The following is a 14147-nucleotide window of genomic DNA, read 5'->3' as shown; positions in this document are numbered from 1 at the left end:
TTGACTCTCATGAGGAAATGAGATACCATTCTGGGTATCGTAATTTTATTCTTTACTGCAGATACAGAAAAACTTTCCAAAATATCACAGGAGCATTTTAATGACATATTTACAAATAGGTACTTATCAATCAGGGTGGTCCAGAACCATTTTTTAATAACAGGATCACATTTTCTTTTTCCAAATGCAGAGTTATTTAGAAGCTCAGCAATGTACCACAAATAGAAATATTAACCAGAGTGATCTGTATTAAAAACCCACAGATTTATTTTTTCAATGTATGGGCCATAAATATTGTTAGAGAAGAGAAACACCAAATGTACACCATCTGGCACACATTTTTAACTTAAACACCAAAGTTGTTAGCAGCCTCATTCCAACCATGCATCTACTCTACTGAGGGCATTCTAGCTTCTGACACTGTATTACATTGCTTCAATACACAGCTGAAAAACTTCCAGTACAAACAATTTTTCTGCATTTTTAGAGCCCTGCTTGGCTTTCTAATGGTCTGCAAAGGCCTAGAAGCTCAGCTGGTTGAAATCAAAGCAGCTTCAGGGCATGAGACTCTCCAGATAGCAACAAGCTCTAGCAGATTGTACAGTACTGGCCTCTTGGTGATAAAGGAAGAGATTGTGGTGGCAGCAAGGGAGCTGTTAAAGCTTGGTAGAAGAGCCTCAGCTACTTAAACAGAAAAGCTCCACTAATATTTCCCAAACTTCCTTTCACAAAGGGTGTGCATACTAAGTGAAAATATCAAATACCCACCTTTTGTGCGCGCATGACTGCACAGAGAATAACCATACAAAAGAGAGGGGGAGCCTTTTAGGTGAAGGATTTAAAAGTTAGGATGCTAATTATGTGCCCAGTCCTTGAAAAGCAGAGCAGTTTATAAACAATGAATCCTTTCTGATGAGTGCAGGTGCTGGGGTTGAAGCCTAACTGCAAACCCCTGATGTCTTCTCAGTGTTTCTGCAATCACAAACTCTCTCCACAGGCTGCATGCACCCAACTTCTACATCCAGAGCTCTTGCCATATTTAGGGGTTTTATTACAGATTCCTGCAGAAACCTAGTGGAGCAATAAACCCGTAGACGTCAGTAATGACCATGACAAGGATATACTTACTAAGGTTCTCTGAATCACCCAGTTATTTATCAGTTAACTAGAATAAATATTGACTTGTTCTTTGTACTGTCCTCTACAAATACAAACCCACCAGAGGGCTCAAAAGGCTAAAAAAAAAAAAAAAAAAATCAAAGTTGCTAGATAAATATGAAAAAGAGCTGGTTATTTACTCTGGGATTTTCATGGTATTTCAGATTTCCATTTTATCAGATGTTGGCATTTAGAGAATAATCTTAAAGAAAGAAGACCTGATATTAATATTAAAAACCTAAGTAGCTGAAGTTTTTGCTGATTTGTAAAAAAAATCCAGAGGAAAAACAAAACCAAGAGACCACTTTTTCATCTGTGGCTATATTTTCTTTTCAGAAACAGATAAACACACATATTCTGGTTTGCATAGGTTTGAGAAAGTAAATGACAATTGAGGCTGCAGCAATTTCCTACATCTTTACCTACAAGTTTTCTGCTTCTCCTTCTCCTCTATGGCATAAATTCTTATCTGAATTATTTCATTTTTGGCACCCAAACTGAGGCTTTTTTCTTTCTATTTTCCAACAGAATCAAAATACCAGCAGAAATATCAGTCACAACCTGAGGGGTGCAAATGAGCACCTGAAAGCAGAAGCTCTCAGCACCTCCATCTGAGCACCTGGCCAATAAGACAGTCAAAACCACAGGGCATTTGGCAATGTGATGCTTTTATTTACCAGCCTTTATCTCACTCATAAGAAGTAAAAAAGTAGTGGAGACAATAGAGAAATCAGTCTCCACTCAAAGGTTCTCATGCAGATCAAACACAAGTGCAGGCCTGGCTGCAAGTGACCTCATATATAACTTCTGTTACTGTAATAACAAAACATATAAAAGATATGAGCTCTAAAAAAAGCACAGGTTCACATGACAATCTTTCAATTCTCCCCCAGGCCCCTTAATTAGCAAACAAAGACTCTAGGGATCCAGAACAGAAAAAATTCCCATTGACCTTGGTGCTATTTGGATTAAAACTTTAACCTCTCTCTCCGTGGGTACCAGCATAATGTTGGCTCTTCTAGTCCTCCACTACTGGGCAAGTTGAACACAGCAACTCCTACCCAGCTGTGAGGTCATGGAAGGGCAGGCCAGAAGTGGTGGAAAAGGAGGTCATGAGATACCAGCAAGGAGGGCAACTGGGGTTATCATGAGGAGGCACCATACCCAGGAGACACAGGAAACATCAACAGAGAAGAAGCTCCTCTAATTCTACCACTCACAGAGTAGTTGGTGACCAAAAGTTACACTGAGAAGGGAAAGTAACACTTTCAGGTGTAACTGGCTATGGTTAAATGGTCTATGTTATTCTGGATGATTAGAGACACTTAGTACCCTGAAAGAGTCTACCACGCATGTATCAAGGTTTTGCTGCTGGTTTACAGGTAAAAAACCCAAACCACACCAACAACAAATTCCCCTAAGAAATAAGCATAGTAGCAGAAATACACTTTCCTGTTCAAGGCAGCAAAAAGGGAAAATCTTTCCATTTGTATGAAAAGAAAAACCTAAACACCCTTTGGATTGATGTCAGACTAATACTGTTAGCTCCTCTACAACTGGTGAGCCTTACCTAAAAGGATACCATTCTAGAAAGTGAAAGTGCTCTTTTCTTGATGCTTTTCTTTCTGTATGAACATGGAAATGGAGGCAAATTACTTCAGCTTCTCAAATGAAAAATGTATATTTAATTCCAAGATACTGAACACACTAATTTAATTGTTTTTAATAAAACATAGGCTTGAACAAAGTGTTTTTAATAAAGATCAGACACCAAAAGATTCTTCTAATGTTTTCAAAACCGGTTTTAATCTCACATTTAATGAGATGCATTTCACTTTTCTAGAATTCCAGCCCTCTTACAGATAGACTAACTTAAAACAAAAGAAAAGAAACTCAACTGGCTTCAAAGTCACTACAGCTGCATGGCCCAGCTGGAGGGAGACAAGGCATTATTCCCTGTTGACTCCTTCAGGGGCTGGAAGGGCCCGGTGTTGTTCTTGACAGTTTGATACTTTAGGGCAGAGCAGGGGGGAGGAGAAGTGAAGAAAGTTCAGAGCTGTCAGAATGTGGGGTGCCTGGGTGGGAATTCTCCCATGGCTACCCTCGGATGGGCTTTGAGTGCAGAGATGTCAGTAAGCACCTGGACGCCCTCCTGCTGCTGCCTCTGCTGATGGGTTCCATCAGACCCTGCGGCACCAGGCAGGAGCCCATCCATCCTCTTGAGCAGCACTTCAGTACCAGATCACCAAGTAAGTAGGTGGAATTTTAATTAAAGAAAGAGAAAATATGTTAATCTCATTAATAACCGTGAAGGGGAAACCCCACTAAGATGAAAGCCTTGTTTTGTAGAATCATGAGGAGAATATCCCTATGACTGGAATGTGCAGGGCATTTTGCTGGTCTGTCCATCCTTCTCCTCAGAAACTTTCAGTCAGCAGGGGGTTTATTTTGTGAGGGGGGGGTCACATCATGCTCTTAGTCACTACTATTGTACTAGGTACCCGCAAAGCTAAGGGAAGAATGTGTTGAATAATAAATCACACATCAAGTCAGTAAAACCATCCAAATGCAGCATTCTGTCTCTGCAGTGCTGCATGTGCAGTGGGATTTTTATAAAAAGGTATTTTTGTGAAGTACATGGCAAAGCACATTACAGTTTGTAATGTAACGAGGCATGTCATAGTAAATTCTTTTAAAAAATAAATGCAACTATGGCAAGTGAAGACAATTGAGTAAATCAAAGAGCACCACTAGTATTCAAAAATACTACTCTTCAGATAATTGCATAACCATAAGGGTTGCAATTTGTGTTATGCTGGCTGTTTACATATACGATCGGAGTAGACTCAGAGCCAATAACAATAACTGATCTTAGGTCTTATTTTGAAACGTCTGTCCTTTTTAAAAGAAATAAAAGAAAAATCCCTTGACATCCAGACAATTTGGTGAAACTTGTAATTAGCTGATGGATGAGAAAGACACACTGGTTACAGAAAGAAAAAAGAACTTGGTTGAACAAATTTTCAGGGACTATTTTAGCAATTTATGTTCTACTTTGCAGCTGTGAAAGCTCTTATTCACTTGACTTGGAAGTTTAAATAGTCCCCTGCCCATAAGTAAGTAAATTAAATGAAGTATAGATGATAATGTTTGCAAGCTCTGGCCTTACAGCTCCCTTTGAAATTGAAGAAAGTAAAGAGTGTTTATCGCCTAAGAAATTTTAAAAGTGTCCATTTGTGACCTTACTTTGCAGGTTTATCTCCTGTTGACTTAAACCAAGGACAAGATTAGACTCAACAATTAAATTCCCATCAGTTTGTTTCAGCACAGGACCATTTTCTGTTCTGTATTTCACAAGTCTTGGATTCTTGGACTGTGGCTTAGAAGTAACTGCTGTAAGAAGATATTCCAACGACCATGAAATGAAAAGAAAACACTTGTCAAGTGGAATGACACCCAGTTCATTAAAAGGGGTTCTGTGGTGATGAATGTCATCCAAACCACATTGTAAATAAAGTGGGTTTATTTGTATTAGGTAAACAATAGATAATGCAGACTTTCTATCTGATGAGTTAAACCCACATGGCATATCCATGACAATTTTATTTTTAGGGGACTTGTAAATGCTCTGAACAGATAAACAAAATTAATCATTTTTCAATGCTCCTATATTGGCTATGAAACAAATGTACCAGACAAGCACTCCAAGAGCAGCAGCACATATTTTATCTAACACACCTTGTCAATACTGTGCTGGATGCCTTTCTTTAGCAGTTTGATACAGTGTACAGCACTGAACCGGTTGTATCACAGGGTTTTTACCTGGCAACAGAACTTTTTGCATGCAGCTCAGTTCTACTTAAATTGGAAACCTTTATTAATCTCAAAAATTTAATTAAGTTCTCTAAACAATGAGCTGAGAATTCACACTTGGGAGACTGCTGTCATTAATATAACCTGACAACAGTGAAAAGAACATGTGAATTTTATATAATTTCATCATTGCATCTGGTTTAGCAAAATTAATCCAAGCCTTCCCTGAAGTCTAAAGCCTGCCATTTCCAGAAAACATCTGAAACTTAACAATATTCTTGTGTAATACATGGGATGAGCTATGTCCTAAGTGGGTGTGCAGTTTGATACCATACCAATATATTTTTTTCCATCAATGGCAACTGCCATCTGCACAAAAAGAGAAGTTCCAGAGAATTAATATCATCACCAGACATTATCTCCTGGGACTCAGCTTCAGGAATTATGTTTTTCTCTTGCAGTGTGGAAAGCTGTTCAGCGTGCTGCATCTCTGCAGAGCACTGTGGACAGCATGTTCTCTCATTAACTTGGGAAACATAATAAATGACAGGGTTTGCCCTTGATTGCTAAAATATGCCTCTCACCTTATTATTGTACTCAGGTACACATAGGCGGCATCTATTAAGAGTCCTAAGGCATGATTTGTGAACACAAGAGTATTCACTACAGCAACTGGATACATTTAGGAAAAGCAAGACCAGCTCTAAGAGTAGCATACTGGCAATTGTGATTGCAGCAGTTCTATTACTGGTGCTTCAGATGGTTTTGGAGCTAAAGGAGAAAGAAGAGGTTCAAGGACCCTGTTTTTCACATCCAGCAAATCCAAGCAGGCTTTTTTTGCATGCCCTCACATTCATCCTAGCCTCCAAAGCACTTAGACTAAGAGCTGAATTAACAGATGGTTTACACGTATTTTTTTTAGGACCATTAAAACTGTCTTAAGATGTATGAAGTCTCCTCTCAGCAACTCACTTGGGTTTTGGGCACAGCAATGAGGGGAGGGACAGGCAGGCCACCCTGGGAGTGATGCTGCCCAGTCCCTCTTCTTCACACTCTCAGCTCAGAAGATCCCCACGATGCAGCACAAGCTTCTTCCTGGCCATAAGCATGCTCCACACTCACTTGCAACATACATTCACCCTTTGTTTGTGTCTCCCATAAGACCCCTTCAAAACATTTTAAGGAAATATGAACCTAATTCCTGTTGAACTACAGTAGCAGTCAATGGCTTTATTTGGGTGTTCTGAGCTTAAAAAAACAAAGCACAAAAAAATAATTGCTATTTGTCAAGCAGACTTTTGCAGACTTGTATGGCTGACACAGGAGGACATGTACACCAAGAGCTGGTGCATGGTTGCACTCATGCAATTGCAAAGGCCAAAATGTCCAGCTGCTCCAGTTTTGAAGAACACAAACCTGTGGTACAACATGAAGGTAAATCTGAGGTTCAAAGATCACATAATTATTTTCTCCTGCCATTTGCCTTAACACAGATGACTTTCAGTCTTTCCCTACCTATTGTACAATTATCAGTATAAAATTCCTGACAAAAACCAGATCCTGTGATTTGTGTCATGCACAGCAGTTTTTGTAGTGGCTCACCTACAGATTGGCTGGATTACCTACTTTACATCTGATTGCCACCCAACCACAGGTTATCCCAAAGACATGCTAAGGATTCACATCCCTTCAATCACTGTGCCTCATAATCTCCAGATCTGCTTCAGAATTCCCAACATGCAATAGCTCTCTTGCTCTCCCATTAGTACATTAAAGACCTACTACTGCACCCACAGAAAGGGATAATTAGGCTAAACTGGCAAACTTCTGAAGCAGCTTTTCTATAAAAAAAATAAGACCCTATAATATAAATAATAACTCATTAATATATGCTAAATAGTAGATTAAGGAGAGGAGGGGATTTTCCATCTGCCCTTGCACTGACTACAATATTCCTCTCTCAAGCCCCCAGTTTGCTGCTGGAATGGAGCAGGAACTAGGAGCTCCTGCCTGCAGCCCTGGGAGCAAGGGCAGAGAGAACCCCATGGAGGTGGCTGCACCAAGAGCTGAGGGCAGCTGGTGTTGGTGGCTTGGGGGTCAGGAAAATGAGCTGCAGGGACATACATTCACCTTTAGAGAGGATATGCATTCATGCTCCAAACCCAGTCAGGGCAAGCTGGGAACAGCCCACAAGGTGTTGCAGTACCCATACACCAGGCTAGCCAGCACCACTGGGATGAGGCTAAACCTAGCACCCATCACTGGAAGCCAGCAGACCTGCAGGTACACAAGCAGGCTGGTGGCTGGCAGCACAGCTGGCCAGCACTAGGAACCCTCCAGCAGCCTTGCACCAGCACTGCCCCTAGCTGGGGTCATGTCCACCATGAGATCCCCACCAGCCTGCATGTTTGGACACAGCAGTCCCACTTTGCTGTCAGGACACAGCAAACCAGGAGAAAAACCCTTGGTGAAACTTTGCACCTGATTATCTTGACCCAAATAATACTCAACCTAAACTGTGGAAGAACAAACATATAAAGAATAAATCTGTGCATATTGGATTTTTTAGTACACAGCTAGTTCTGTGGCTTGAGTAATGTCACAGGGTGATTACTGCTTGCATTAGGAACACTGCAAAACAAATGCTACAATCTCACGTCTTTTTTTTTTCTTGAGAGAGCTCAGAAGTGCAATTTAAACTTTCAAACAGTTCAGTGGCCCTACAAAAGGAGAAAGAAAATAATATTTTGCTTGCTGAATAGTCCTTTCACAGGATAAACCAAATACAGCAATAAACTTCAGCACTTCAGAAGGGGAGTTGAAACTGCAGCTCTGCAAAGACTCAGATTTAGCATAAAGGAGTGGACTGGATCTTTTCTTTCACATATGTCACATAATGGAACATTTCTTGCAAATGTCAAATGATGTGGTAATAACAGGGGAAACTCACGCTATAACACTTACTTGACTTTACTGTAAATGTCACATGCTCTTAAGTGTCCCACTGTACTATAATTTGCTCTATAATGTAGTATTACCTTAACAAAATAACCTTTGGATTTTATTTTTGAAGGGACCTCACAGTTCACTTAGAAATTGCACAGAATTTTTCTGCATTTGATGTGATTAACCATACATGTGTTTTAGAAGCTCACTTCCTGAAAAGGAAGGAATAGCCCTTGGTCTGAGAGCTGACCACTGGTAGCTGAGCATCATCTGCTGGCCAAGGCCCAAATTCTCATTGTGTTAAGATTTTGAAAAAATGATAATCATAAAAAGATCAACATCAGATTAGGGATGTCAGATTCTACATCCCACTGCTGATAAAGAAACAGAGAATCACAGAGCATTCTGGCTGGATGGGACCCACAAGGATCATCCAGTCCAGCCACTAAGTGAATGGTCTGGCCCACACAGGGGTTGAACCCCAACTTTGGCATTATTACCACCATGCTTCAAACAACTGAGGGTTTTCTCAGTGCTGTATATGATACTGCACTCAACAGCCTCAGAAAAAGGAAGGGCTGGGGCTAACCAGCCTTGGAATTACTTCTGACCCAGTCTTTGCTGTCTCAGATCCATGTGTCTCCTGTCAGTTCAGTAAGCAGAGTCAGAAGAGAAGTTGCCAAAATAACTGATTGTTTGCTTTTTCCTCTCACTGCAGTGTCACTGCATGCATTACTGTATGGTAGAGATCACATCAGCTATTTTCTCAACATACTATTCCTTCTGAGCATCAGAAAGATTTGAATGACAACTTCTAAGCAAACACAACTAAAAGGTCCTTTGGGGTTTATCATCCACTGTCTAATCTAAATTTATCACAATATTTCCAGCATGCTTCAAAGCAGAGGAAAGGAAAGAAAAGATAAGGGGTTTTGCAATGATTAATAAAGGAATGCTCTTATCTGATTCTCCTGCTCATGAAATATACAAAATTACAAGAAGCATTTAATATCTATAACTTCTGGGCAGCCCTAGCAGTGAAGACTTCTTTTTCAATCAGTGTTGTACCAGCTGATCAGTGCTGCTGGATTAAAGCAGACATGTGATGCTTTGGGGGTCTCATGAAGGTGAGTCCCCAAAGCACTGACAAGAAGATAAACAGGATGTTTTACTGCCATAGGTTTTTTTCCCTCCCCTGTTATTGTTGACTAGGGGTAAAAAAAGTTTCCAGATGAAAATATGCGTGAGTGTAATGGAAATGACATGCAGGCAGCAGCTTCCCTCCCCCATTTGGCCATCAAGTTCAACTCAGTCTAGAGCAGCCCAGCAAACTTCATGGGTGGGGGAGGAGTTGGGGGGGCGAGGGGGAGGGCTCAAGTGGGCAGGGGAAGCAGTGAAAGCCTAAATAAACTTTGGCTATTAGATAACTGGGCTATTATTGCTCTGTAACACTTCCTGAATGGCCTAGAAAAAACACAGAGACAGCTCTTGTTCCTGCCTGAAGGAAATAAAACACAAGGATGAGTGCTTTGTATGTCAACTAAAAACTCTGGTTGTTTCCTTCCTTCTTTCTCTCTCTCTTTTCACAAGTTTTAATTTGGATTTGTTTCTTATTTGACCTTGTTCTTCCTGAAAACCATGCTGTATACCTAGCTAAAGCCACAAAGACCCTCTTTCTATGCAAAAATCCCTTTTCAATTTTGTATTGCAGGACGTAAGCCGCACATGTTTAATGCAAGGCACGGGCTGCAGCCACTAGGGCTGCAAGGCAAGGCATCCCACAGTCCTGCCAGCAGCAAGCCTGGCAGCTGCAGCTCCCTGACAGCCCCTCTGCACTGACATCTCACTCCTCAGCCGGGAAAAGTTAACTCACTTTGGTCACTTCAGTCAAGGATATTCCCTGCTCTTAACTTTCTTGCTTGCATGTATGATACTGTTGGTGTGCTGGAGCTGTTAGACTCATTAGGGAAGCATCTACACCAGTCATATATAATTACAATTCCTCAGGCTCAAACCAGATGCTCCAGACTGTCACAAAAACAGTAACATGTGCTGTTTATATTCACTGATCTCTTTGAAGGTGAAAGCAGTGAGAAATAGATTGCTCAACACCACATTTGGAAGATGATGTGACCAGGACTTACAGCTGATTTTCCTCTCCAAAACTGTCACAAACTTCTCCATTCCTCTCCACCTCCTCCTGGTCCATCAGGCACTCCCCCCATCTGCTGTGAGCTCCTGCTCTGGCTGCTTATCTTGCTGCACCCACAGAAACATTGCCTCAAAAATGTGGCAACTAAGACCATCTCAGTGCACTGCCTCCCAGGGGATGGCACACACCTCCCCTAACAGGCTCACCGACCTCTGCACCAAACAGCAGCTTTCTATCAGCATGCTTTGCTAATGCCCTCAGACAACACCTGAATTTTCCACTTATTTACACATTCTTTGTTGTGCTCCTGCTCATGTCTAAACCACTTCTTCCTCAGCTCCCTACTGTTCTGTACTTTCTTCACAGGCATTTCCCATTCCTTCCCCCTTAACCACTTTAAAGCCTTTATTTTTGCAACATTCAGTATAAAGGCCCCATGGGACATGGTCTCTGTGGAGGAGGAAGAGTGGATCTTTACAGGACTCCTCACACCTGCCCCTATTTTGAGCAGCACCAGGTTGGCCCCTGATGGACTGGGGACAGCCACTGATTGGGAATGTCAAACTGAAAAGTACTGGTCTGCAACTGGATATAATGGGACAGCCTGACTGGACAGGCACCTCCAACCTCTGTGCACTCAGAACTGAACAGGAAGTATGTCACTGACACACACAGGGCAAAAAAGTCCAAACAAAAAGAAAAAGCCAAACCCTTAAATGCCCCATGTTTGGTCTAGTGGAATTAATACGTTGCTTCTCACTCAAGCAGGAACATATTTAAAAACCAGATAGAAGCAACAGATCCAGGAGACCCCATAAAGGCATTGGAAAGGACAAAGAGAGGTAAGGAGAGAGGAAGGACAGTTTTCCGAAGTGTGAAATGGAGCTGGTGGCAAATAAGAGGTTAAAAATGCTTAAATGGATTTCTGCTGCAAATAATTGCAATTAATTTTTCCCAACTTCTTTTTGATATTCTCCCAAATTGTTCCATGTAATAAGTGCTCCTGGAAAATGGAAATACTGAGAGGAGGAAAAAGAAGAAGCAAATTTGAGTGAAAGCAAATTTTGCATTTGTATTTTAGTACGCCGCCAACATAAAGCATTTACCAGCTGTGAGCTCATCCAAAATGTCAAGGGGTAGAAAAGCCATTTTGCAGGACTGGAAAAAGTGATGTTTTAAGTGACTTAAAGACTAAGTTTTTTTCCTCCAGTTTCAGCATCCTAGGAACACTGAAGAGTCAATCCAGGAGCCCTTGTAATCATAAACAATTTTTTTTCTGGTCAGTGGCTGTTTAATTTTTTTGTTCCCAGAAAGACTGTCATTAAACAAACAACAGGGATCACGTATGAAAAGAGAGATATCTTTGAAGCCTGAACACAGAGAAAGCCATTCCAAAAACTCCTAAAATGAGCAACTGAACAAGAGAGAAGGATGGCATAGGATATGACTCAAGGTCTGACACACTCCTCTAAGCCCTAATGACTGACCTTGATGGGGTGTTCCACTGGGGAAAATAAAACTCTCCAGAGAAAACAAAGCCATTACACACAGAATAGGTGAGGAAAGAAAGGAAGGAAGCCTTGACTTGATGTTGAGCAGCCGTGTCACTGCATCCTGTAGGTTTGAATCAAGCCTCAGTGTGGGCTGTGGCTTGGGAAGACCTTGTAGATACCAATGATGAAGCAGTGGGCTTTTACATCAGAGATGTGTGGTGGGAGTAAAACAGAGGAGCCAGGAGTACTTGTGTGAGCTGCAGGACACCAGTTAGCATCTAGTGCTTGGCTAGCAGGCTTTGTGGTGTCAAACTGTTCCAACAGTTGTTACATGGCTCCTCCTGCTCCACTTCAGAGATACCAGACCCTGCAAACACGTCCATGGGGTTCCCAGGAGGTTGTGAGACACATTCCTGTGAGGGTGGACAGTCTCAAGCCAATGCAGTGTGTTGGCTTACTCTTTGTCCTATGATGAGGTTCCTCCCTGAAGAGCTGGCAGGTAAAAGTCTTCTCAGAAACAAGATTGTTCAACCTGCTCCTGTGTGCACTGGCAAAGGCTCACCCAGGGACTGCAGCAGCATACTGACAAGCAATAGCCTGTGCTGCTATTGAACCCTTCAGGCAGACTCTGAGCTCCTCAGAGCTGCTCTGAGAAGGAAACTCTCCTAAAAGTGATAGGTCCAGGCCAGTAAACATACTAGAAATCAGTTTTTGCTGTCTTGGCTGAGAAATTGCAATCAAATATTAAATCTGTGCAAGTGCTAACTTTTACTTTTTCCTGTGCCATTATGAAGTTCCTGTCTTCTCTGAAGAAGCACCAGTTGAAAATTGTCCTTAAAGGCAAAACCACTTGCCGTGGCTGAGTGAAGTGCAAGGGCTGGTGTGTGTTATCACATGGTAAGTGATTATCAGAAAGGGCTACCTTGTTCATGCAGTCCATTTATTCAAGCCTGGAAGGAACATTCCCACCACAACTGAAGTAGGGGCTTTGAACTGAAAGTATCACCACAAAGAGAAGGCATAAGCAAATTTGGAAAAAAATGGCCTCAAAAAGAAACATTCTTTACAACAAAACTCTTAAGTCCCCAATGCAAACATTTCAATGCAAGGCAAATAAAAGAAAACTGAGACTTCCCATGTTGTATTTTCATTACACATCCCCAAGCAAGGGACACTCAGTCCAGTCTGTAGGGAGCAGCTCACCAGTAAGGTGCAAAGGTTTCGTGCAGCTTTGCATTCATATGAATGAAATTTCTTACAAGTGCACAGAGTACTCTTGACAATACACCGTTAAAGTTAAGTAACTTTTAAAGGGAGAAAAGTACAAAACCAAGTTGTTTAACTGGCTAACAGTAATTTTTTTTCTGTTTGAATGCATTTACCTTTATTCATATTCAAATGAAAAGAATGTACTCCATTGAGTCCTATTAGTCTGGGTAACTAAGGAACTTGACCAAAAATTAATGAATGAAAGACAGAATTTAAGTTTCACCCTAGTTTCTTGTATAAAGCCATCTGATCAGCACATTTCCTTTCCTGTCCTCAGTCCCCAAAAGCAGTGGCAAGGTATCCAATTTCACAGGGATTGTCATTGCTTTATCTGGATAATTCTACTAAAGGAAGCTGAATCCCAGTCCCGGTTTTTTACCAAGTGATACTATTACCAGAATTATGAAAATGGAAATCTAAGAAACAGAACAGAAATGTAAAATGTGAAATGAGTTTCTAAATACGAAACCAGAAGGGAAAGAGCTGCAGAAGGCCACTGTAGTTCTTTCATTCACTCTGTACTAAGGCTTCCTGTAAGTGTAGAGTAATGGCTATAAACTGGGAGCACAAGTCTGAAATGTTTCTGAATCTCAGCATCAAGCTGAGATAGCTGCTAAGAAAAGCTTTACCATTAATTGTGCCCTGCACATCTACCTCTAGGAAACATTTAAAAAATACAAACAAAACTCCAATAAAGCAACAAGAAAAGCAGGTGCAGTCATTTATCAACAAATAAAGTACAATAATATATCTAAAAGTTTCAATGAGAGGCATAAGTGACCAGAATCCCCTGGGAAACAGTTCATACCTTGTCAAGCTGAATAAACCACATTTTTGAGATTATTGAGGGCAAAAGATAAGGATGCCTGATAAAACAGCAAGGTAAGAACAATTTGCAGGACTGCCTTTCTTCTGATGTCTGCCCATGTCAAAAACCCCTCATAGTTTGCATTACTGTCAGTACCATGGGAAACCTCAGCCTGTTCTTTCTCTACAACAAGAAGGCAGCTCTGGGGCACAGTGGTCTCCCAACAGCCTCAAACATTCCCGTAGATTTCACGGTACTAAACTCCTCTGTCTGTTCTTTCCAAAACAGAAGACTTCATTCTCAAATTATATTGAACATAAAGATTTTTTCAGCTATAACAACATGAGACCAACAGCCTGGGCAAAGACACAGTTTATACATCTATTAACTGCCCATTCATTCCAATGGCAATGTGGCACTTTGAATGCCAGCTGTCTTGAAGGCCTCATCTGTTGTTCATCACACATCAGTTCTTATGCTCTTCCCCTGTTTTATCACCACTAGCCCA

General features: G+C 41.2%; 1 protein-coding gene and 1 long non-coding RNA gene across 3 annotated transcripts in view; one reads left to right on the top strand and one right to left on the bottom strand.

The window, feature by feature from the left end:
• EGFR (epidermal growth factor receptor) overlaps positions 1-14147 on the bottom strand; it is a 152141-nt gene that overhangs the window by 79180 nt on the left and 58814 nt on the right. The window lies entirely within an intron of this gene.
• On the top strand, positions 2471-4265 carry LOC306799881. Its single transcript, XR_013773703.1, has 3 exons — positions 2471-2512; positions 3285-3407; positions 4220-4265. It is a non-coding gene; the product is annotated as an uncharacterized lncRNA (long non-coding RNA).

The sequence above is a fragment of the Erithacus rubecula genome (assembly GCF_903797595.1).
Source record: "Erithacus rubecula genome assembly, chromosome: 3".
In the NCBI taxonomy this organism is placed as follows: Eukaryota; Metazoa; Chordata; class Aves; order Passeriformes; family Muscicapidae; genus Erithacus; species Erithacus rubecula.
The sequence above is the reverse complement of the archived record's forward strand: the minus strand, read 5'-3'. Positions and strand labels throughout refer to the sequence as shown.